The sequence below is a fragment of the Triticum dicoccoides genome, chromosome 1B (genome assembly GCF_002162155.2).
Source record: "Triticum dicoccoides isolate Atlit2015 ecotype Zavitan chromosome 1B, WEW_v2.0, whole genome shotgun sequence".
NCBI classification, from domain to species: domain Eukaryota; kingdom Viridiplantae; phylum Streptophyta; class Magnoliopsida; order Poales; family Poaceae; genus Triticum; species Triticum dicoccoides.
In genome coordinates, this window is record NC_041381.1 from 547,676,462 (window position 1) to 547,683,545 (window position 7,084).

At 41.9% G+C, this 7,084-nt stretch overlaps 1 long non-coding RNA gene across 2 annotated transcripts; it reads right to left on the reverse strand.

Annotated features, from left to right (window-relative positions):
* Window positions 1–627: 627 nt before the first annotated feature.
* Window positions 628–4,384, reverse strand: LOC119308113. 2 transcript variants are annotated; one of them, XR_005149854.1, is made up of 5 exons: window positions 3,952–4,384; window positions 2,574–3,843; window positions 2,159–2,284; window positions 1,561–1,769; window positions 628–957 (listed from the first exon to the last, which is right to left on the reverse strand). It is a non-coding gene; the product is annotated as an uncharacterized LOC119308113 (long non-coding RNA). The 2 variants fall into 2 exon arrangements; XR_005149846.1 differs by having other exon boundaries at window positions 2,574–4,384.
* Between the last annotated feature and the right edge of the window lie 2,700 nt (window positions 4,385–7,084).

The following is a 7,084-nucleotide window of genomic DNA, read 5'->3' on the forward strand; positions in this document are numbered from 1 at the left end:
CTTCAGCCGGAGCCTTAGAATTTTCCATGTTATCATTATTGTCCATATCAACAATAATCTCCCTAATTTTAAACATAACGACAAACAAAAGCGAGGGAGAAAAAAAAGGCTAACGAAAGAGAAAGAGAGAGGAAAAGAAAGGGTGAATAAAACGGCAAGGGTGAAGTGGAGGAGAGGAAAACGAGAGGCAAATGACAAATAATGTAAATGCGAGAGAGATGAGTTTACGATGTGTACTTGGTATGTCTTGAACGAAGACCTCCCCGGCAACGGCGCCAGAAATCCTTCTTGCTACGTCTTGAGCTTGCGTTGATTTTTCTTGAAAAGGAAAGAGTGATGCAACAATAGTAGCATAAGTATTTCCCTCAGTTTTTGACAACCAAGGTATCAATCCAGTAGGAGGCTCCTCAAAAGTCTCACGCACCTACACAAACAAACAAAGAACTCGCAACAAACGTAATAAAGGGGTTGTCAATCCCTTCACGGCCACTTGCGAAAGTGAAATCTGATAGAGATAGTATGATAAGATAAATACTAGCAAAAGGGCCCGTGCGTTGCAATGGGTACACAATAAGTTTGACAGTTTGTGATCCTAAAAAAAAGTTTGACAGTTTGTGTGTATTTAAAAATGCAACTGTTGTGGTGCACTATTGATAACACTTAATTTTGACGGCCCTCAAAATTCTTCATAAAACCACTTCCACCTTGTTTGAACTTTACATCTAAAAATGGTTTTAGCACAAAACCATATATATTATGGCATCAGGCCATGGATAGCACATGCTGCTCAAAGGCTTGTGGAAAAGATTCAAGTTTTTACGCTATGATTTTTCTAATCTGGTCAATATAAACGGACTGACAAGATGCTCGGCCTCCAGAGGAATTTCTATACCGCTTCATGTTCCTCTTCAACTATCTTGGTCCTTCATCAAGCAACATGTTGTTTGACACCACTTCCTGAAAGTTGAACAATATTAATTCTCTAGAAGTTCCTTGGGTTGTTTAGCTGCTTGACTGAACAAATCAATAGAATTGGGGCCAAAGAGTTAATTATCATGTAAGTTACTTAATGGCCATCCGAACATATTCCAGGTTGTATGGGGGGTCACATCACAAGACACTTTTGTACAACACGGTGACATACAAAAACAACAACTGATTGGCTTATCTGTATAATTAGAAGAATAGAAGCTTTTCAAGAGATCATCTCTTCAGAGTAATTAAGAATAAAGATAAAGCATTAAACAGTTCCCTTAAGAATCACAATGTGATTCTACCTTTTCAAAATATTTGTACGCAACTTTGTTTTAACCACTCTTTAATTCTCCTGAGTTGTAATGATGTAAACTACTTCAGGTGGTAATCCTGCCAAAAATGTTAGATCAATGTTGCAAAGAGAGCCTTGTGCCACACTCACCTATGAGTAATGATTAGATAATGTATGGTAAGGATCCCATAATTCCCCCAAAAAATATATCAAAATAATCCAACAATCTACAAATGATTATGATATACTCGTGGAAGAACTTAGAGATGTTCCCATAAGAAGCAAGATCCCACCTTCTGCCATTGGATTTTGGATAATAGAATGACATGTATTTATAGAGTCTTCACTGCTGGTACGAGCAAGAAGCACAGGGAGTGGGCATGGCCGAGCCGCAAATAGGTTGCAGCCTGCCAGGGTTGGCGTAGGAACATGCTGATAACCACGAATAGCAGTAGCAACAAATCAACTCAACTCACCTCAGTCTGTAACAGAAAAATCACACCTACAATGGAAGCAACATAAGTACGTCACCATCAGTCCAACACCAAACCAATGCGCATTTAGATATGCGGACCAGCTATTTTAATGTGTTTACTGGAACAATGTACATTCGGGTATAGAGTAATGGTTGAAAATAATGCAGAATAATATTCTCTAGCTTAATATACAAAGAACAATGAAAAGATCATTATGACAGACATGGGAAAGGTTTCAGATAGGTTCTATATTGGTGCTCAGAAAGCCACTATCTAGCTCAGAAATTCATTTTACTTTTGATAGCATCATCGATTCAATCTTGTTTTTCTCAAGTGAATAACAATTCCTTATTGTCACCAACTACACAAAAGGAAATGTGAATAAAAGGTTGCAGTAAGATTTGAGGGAGAATACCTCCAGGGAAGTTGGACCCCTACTCTCAAATGGCTTGATGTTGTCCTTATAATTGGCATACTTGACCTAATGATCACGCATAGGTAAAAAAGGTCCGCCAGCATGAATTTCAAAACTGTGCTAGTCCTGGTTCAACACATCAGAATAGCAGTGAGAATCAAGATAGCTAAGAACCACATCCTAAAAGCAAGCATTTTCGTGAGAATGAGCAAAAGCGCGCACACACGCATATCCTAAACGTAGTTGAACAACAAATCAAGCTACTGATTTCAATCATATGGCAACTCGAAAAATCATAGGTGGCTATGTACTACATATATCCTAATTGACGTCCAACCAATGAAGTCACATCACATTAAACACCTAATAATCTTTATCCACTTGGACTAACATATCAAGACTAAAGTCTGCTCACAATGGGTGGCTGGAGTCACGTATCTACCGCTGCAGCTTCCATTCCTTGTCCCCCTGTTCACATGTACCAAGCATAAGCATACATATCTACCTATCATGAATGGATTGTAATCAGCAAGCAGCAGCCTTCTGTATGTAGATGTGTAACGGTAAGCGAGTAGCAGCATGAAAAATCAGTAGTAACGGGTTGCTGTTCTCTTCTCTGATCTCTCTGTATATGGAATAGCAGTATAGCACAAAAGAGCAGCAAATTAGCAAAAGCAGAGCAGCCTCGGCAAGGCAACATACCTCTATAGAGGAAGACTAATATTTTTTTCTTAACTCAGATATATAACCGCAATTCAGTGTATAACTACCTCTTCTTATGAATAAAATATTGTACACTAAATAGCAGATTAAATTACTGTGATCATTGTCTCCATTATACTTGTAGAGCGAGCATATATTTATATACACAAGAGACATATATTTGCAAGTGTTTCTTACTGTCAACACCTAGCTGAGCTAAAATAAGTAGACCTAAAATGAAATTCGAGATGGGCGTATATCACAACAAAGACGTACGAAAAGTTCCCATAAGAAAAAGAACTACAAAAAGTTCATTGTGTACCTTCGATGTGTATACACCAGTACTTCTATCGGTGACCCAGAGTAAAGATTAGGCTTCACCTTGCTATATTAGTGTAGAATACAAATAATTAAGGACAAATAGAAAGACTACCAACAAATGGTGTTTATCCTGCTCTTTCTTCATGTAGAACATCTAGGTGAATAAACATGTGTTCAAACTATCTACATTTTTCTTCTGTTAGCATATAGTAAAATTGAAAAGACATATACGAACAGAAGAACCAAACAAATCTGTATAAGATGACCAAAAATGGTTGTTTACTACCAAGTTGCAGCAAGATGATTTGAAATGTAAATCAAAGGGATCTGAATTCTAAAGCTGCTTATCGCCTAAAAGTGGAATATGAGTAGCACATTGTGTGCAGTAGCCAAAGGGGTCTATCCCCCTCTCCCTCATGTCACCAGCTAATCATATTGGATAATGCAAAGTCAATTAGACAAAGGATCAAACTTTTTTCTTACATGTAGTGCTTCCTGCAATCTACCGGTAATGTGGCAACTCCGGTTGAATCTCTCCCGTCCACCGCCTCCTTTTATCTCGTGACAGCCATGCAAAGTAAATTCCATCGCTAGTCTTGGCACTCTGGGACTAACTTAATTCATATCAACGTCATGGCCTCTTTCTGCTATATTGAAACAATCTACAAAATTGACCTCACGTAAGGGGACTCATGGACTATTCATGTAATAGATTAGAAAAGGTAAATTCCATCCATAACCATGGCTGCAGTCTTGGCAACCGAGGACACCTGCATGCCGCTCAACCTTCTCTCCAAATCCTTCTCCGGTGGATCGCCAGGCGTGTCAGACGATCCACCCCATCACCCATCACGAGTCTGATGACGGGGAGCGCCAGATGGCGAGCCCATAGGATGCGCTTGACGGCAGGGCTGAGCAGGATGCCAGTCGATCGCTCAACGTAGCACCGTCCATAGGTCTGATGAGCCATCAAGCTGGCGGAGCTCGGAAGGGAGGCTGGGAAGGTGAAGAGCAAGGCCTTGGACACTGGCGGAGCTCGGAAGGGAAGTTGGGAAGGTGAAGGGAGGCAGGAGCGTCGCGTAGACGGAGGCAGCGGCGAGCGGAGTGAGGGGCGCGACGGCGGCGGATCCGCACCAGCGAGTGGGGATAAGGCGACGGCGGGCTGTAGCGAGGGCGGCGGCGGCCGATACGGTCGTGACTCGTGAGAAGGAGAGGATAGATCATAGAGACAACTTTTTTTCACTTACGCCCGGGCTGTTAGGACGGCGGGATTCCTATAAACTCTCAGGGTTTTAATGCAAAATTCCTGCGACGGTGAACCCGGAGACTCAATCCGTGCTTTATTATTAAAAATAAAATATATATTAGGAAGAGAGGAGAGATATTTATGGTATTTTATAATATAGATAGGAAAAGTAAAGATGCAAATAGAAGTAGATTGAATGCTTATATGATAAAAGATAGACCCAGGGGCCATAGGTTTTAACTAGTGGTTTCTCTCAAGATAGCATAAGTATTACGGTGGATGAACAAATTACTGTCGAGCAATTGATAGAAAAGCGAATAATTATGAGATTATCTAGGCATGATCATGTATATAGGCACCATGTCCGTGACAAGTAGACCGACTCCTGCCTGCATCTACTGCTATTACTCCACACATCGACCGCTATCCAGTATGCATCTAGAGTATTAAGTTCATAAGAACAGAGTAACGCATTAAGAAAGATGACATGATGTAGAGGAATAAACTCAAGCAATATGATATAAACCCCATATTTTTATCCTCGATGGCCATAATACAATACGTGCCTTGCAACCCCTGCTGTCACTGGGTAAGGACACCGCAAGATTGAACCCAAAGCTAAGCACTTCTCCCATGGCAAGAAAGATCAATCTAGTAGGCCAAACCAAACTGATAATTCGAAGAGACTTGCAAAGATAACTTAATCATACATAAAAGAATTCAGAGGAGATTCAAATATTTCTCATAGATAAACTTGATCATAAACCCACAATTCATCGGATCTCGACAAACACACCGCAAAAAGAGTTACATCAAATAGATCTCCACAAGAGAGGGGGGGAACATGGTATTGAGATCCAAAAAGAGAGAAGAAGCCATCAAGATAATAACTATGGACCCGAAGGTCTGTGGTAAACTACTCACAACTCATCGGAGGGGCTATGGTGTTGATGTAGAAGCCCTCCGTGGTCAATTCCCCCTCCGACAGAGTGCCGGCGAAGGCTCCAAGATGGGATCTCGCGGATACAGAAGGTTACGGCAGTGCAAATTGTTTTTTGTTGGCTCCCTGGATGTTTTTGGGGTACGTGGGTATATATAGGGGGAAGAAGTACTGGGCGCGCCCTCCTATCTCCTGGCCGCCTCGATCGCTACTTGACTTGCATTCTAAGTCCTCTGGATCACGTTCGTTCCAAAAATCATGATCCCGAAGATTTCATTCCGTTTGGACTCCGTTTGATATTCCTTTTCTTCGAAATACTAAAATAGGCAAAAAAATCAGCAATACGAGCTGGGCCTCCGGTTAGTAGGTTAGTCCCAAAAATGATATAAATGTGTAAAATAAATCCCATAAACATCCAAAAGGGGTAATATAATAGCATGGAAAAATCAAAAATTATAGATACATTGGAGACGTATCATGGACCACCTTGCATCACACAGTAGAAAATGTATCTGAGCACCAAGCAGTGTGTGCCTTCAAGGAAGGCGTTAAGTACCGAGAACTAGTCTTGAAATTCGGTCGAACTGGGGATATAACCTTGACTCGGATGATGAAAATAGCCACCCGGTATGATAATGGAGAAGAAGAGGATCGACTCCACAGTGGCAAGGGTAAACCAGTCGGCCAGGATGCTGGCGAAGGTAATCGGAAACAGAAACGAAAGGCTGAACCTGCAGTGCCTAGTGAAATTGCAGCATTAGTGCAAGGAAAGTTTAAAGGAAAACCTAAGGGGGCCTGGACCCCTAGGAAGGTAAAAGATCAAGCGGGAAATGATGTGTTGTATTTACCATGTCACATTCATACGAAGAAGGATGAAGAGGGTAATCTTATTTATCCTAAAGACACCACTCGACAATGTCGACTCCTGATCCAGCAGTTCCGAGAGAAACAGCCCAGTGAGAAGGAAAAGAGTCGGATAAAGACGAGGATGAAGAGGAAGATGATGGTTATCCCAAAGTCAATTCCACCCTGATGATTTTTGCTGATGTTGAGAGCAAGAGTCGATTGAAAGTTATCAACAGAGAAGTGAATATGGTTGCTCCGGCGACGACGACCACATACCTGAAATGGTCACAAACAGCCATCACACTCGACCAGTCTGATCACCCGGTGCGTATAGCCGCTCCTGGGAGGCAACCGTTGGTGGTCAACCCAGTAGTCGAAGGCACTTGACTGACCAAAGTGCTAATGGATGGTGGTAGCGGCCTGAATATCCTTTATGCTGAGACCTTGAAGGGGATGGATATTTTGATGTCCAAGCTTAGTGAAAGCAATATGAGCTTTCATGGCGTCATCCCTGGAAAGAAACTGAATCACTCGGCCAGATCGCCCTTGACGTGGTTTTCGGTGATTCCAAGAATTACCGGAAGGGAAAGTTGACATTTGAAGTAGTGGATTTCCAGAGTGCCTATCATGCTATTCTGGGTAGGTCTGCTTATGCACGTTTTATGGCTCGACCATGTTATGTGTATCTCAAGCTGAAGATGCCTGGCCCCAGAGGAGTGATCACGGTCACTAGTAATTAATCGGCAGAAGGCAGAAGAGTGCTTCCAGAAGGGTTCTAAAATTACCGATGCACAAATGGCGGCAGTTGAATCCTAAGAGTATCAGAAGAATGCAGATCCGAGTGATTTTCTCCGAGAAAAGAAGCCTGCCA